Below are 2077 nucleotides of genomic sequence, written 5' to 3'. Positions count from 1 at the left end.
TAATAGGAGCAGCAGGACGGGTAATAGGTCTGGGTCGGGGAGCCGGGGGAAGGGTAGTAGGTTGGAGACTACTTTCACCAATTTTAGCTTTTCCCTTACCACCAAACATTTTTTTCAAAGAAAATGCCATATTAATTACAATTATGCAAACTAAACACACAAAAATATATTCTTAAAAGTTAAGAGTTGGAACGAGTTTACCGAATTGCCGAACAACTTCTTGAAAATTGAAAATCGTTGAAGACTTGAAGACTTGAATACTTCAATTCACCAACTTCACAATTTTTCACGAAATTGCAATAATAAAATAAGCAATTATAGAAGAGAAATTAGATATAGATTGAGAGAGATTGAGATAGATTGATGAATTGGTGAGTAAAAATGAAAGAATGAGGGGGTATTTATAGTTGAGAATTGGGGAAAAGTGTAATTATATAAAGTTTGGGGTTAAAATAAAGTTTGGGGGCCAAATGGCTATTTTTTAAAATTCCAAACGGTTGAAAATTAAAGGCCAACGGCTAGATTTTAAAATCTGACCGTTGGCTATTTTTTAAAAAAAAAAAAAAAAACTTTTTTTTTAAAAATTAGCCGTTGGAGCCCGTTAGGACCGCTAGGCCCGGTTGAACCGGCCCAGGACCGCCTGCCGGTCCCGGGCTTAGCGGTCCCGGTCTCGTGGGCTACACGAGCAAGACCGGCCCGTCACGGGCTTCTTACCCATTAAGGGACCGGCCCACCAGGACCGGCCCGCCGGGACCGTTTAGCCCGTTAGGACCGCGGGCCCGGTCCGGTCCCGGTCCCAGACCGGCCCACCAACAGCCTTACCGCAAGATAAGGTTGCGTTTAAGTAAATAGAACAAAAGCTTAGTGTATCAAAGTGTAACGATCCGTCCGGTCCTTTGGAGCTCAAGCGTGTCGTTCGACGATTTGAGGTCATGAGCAGCATCACTTCAAGTATTATGACTTGTACGCGTGGTCGGAATTGAATTTCAGAAAGTTCGGAGTTGATTTGGAAAGAAAATTCTCATTCGAAAGGTTTAATTTGGAAGAACTGACCAAGGTCTGATTTTTGAGTAAACAACCTCGGAATCGGTAGTTGAAGTTTCCAACAGGTTTGTATGATAATTTTAGACTTGGACATATATCCGGATCAGGTTTTGGATGACCCGGGAGCGTTTCGGCACCTCCTGTGGAAGTTGGCATTTTGGAAGAATTTCATGAATTTGGATTGAAGTGCATTTCAATGTTATCGATGTCCGTTTGGGATTCCGGGTCTGGGAATAGCTCTGTATGGTGGGTTTGAAATAACTACTACTATGTCGAATGAAATAAACAGTAAAAAGGGAAAGAGAAAAGGGGACTTCAAGGTCTAAGAAAAGAACGACCCGACTGGTCGTTTTGAGAGTATTAGCCCCGATCCCTATTTATTGTCCCCTCGGTTTCATTTTACGGTTACTTGACTTGTCGGGGTGCTCGGTTTTGGGTTCGAGAGAGTTTCAGAGTGGTATGTATTACATAGTCCCTAAATTTGAAGTTTAAGCTGTAAGAGTTGACTGTAGTTTACCTGTATGAAGACGACCCCGAAATGGAGTTTTATCGGTTCGAATAGCTTCGTATGGGGATTTTAAACTTAGGAGCGTGTTCGAATGTTGATTTGGAGGTTTGTAGATCATTTCAGCGTCATTTGGCAAAAGTTGGAAAATTGGAAGATTTTTGGAAAGTTTGACCGGGAGTGGACTTCTTGATATCGGAGTCGGATTCCGATTCTGGAAGTTGGATTAGGTCCATAATGTCAAATGTGACTTATGTGAAAAAGTTTATCTCAATGACGTACTTTGATATTTTGGCGTCAAATGTAGAAGTTAGAAGTTCAAAGGTTCATTCAGCTTCAATTGGGGTGTGATCCGTGGTTTTAGTGTTGTTTGATGCGATTTGAAGGCTCGACTAAGTTCGAATTATATTTTAGGAATTGATGGTATATTTGGTTGAGTTCTGGAGGCCTCGGGTGGATTTTGTATGGTTAACGGATTGGAATTTAGACTTGAAGAATGGCTGAGGTGCACCAGTTTTGGTGCAATCG

The sequence above is a fragment of the Nicotiana attenuata genome, chromosome 1 (assembly GCF_001879085.1).
Source record: "Nicotiana attenuata strain UT chromosome 1, NIATTr2, whole genome shotgun sequence".
In the NCBI taxonomy this organism is placed as follows: domain Eukaryota; kingdom Viridiplantae; phylum Streptophyta; class Magnoliopsida; order Solanales; family Solanaceae; genus Nicotiana; species Nicotiana attenuata.
This window is presented reverse-complemented; position numbering follows the sequence as displayed.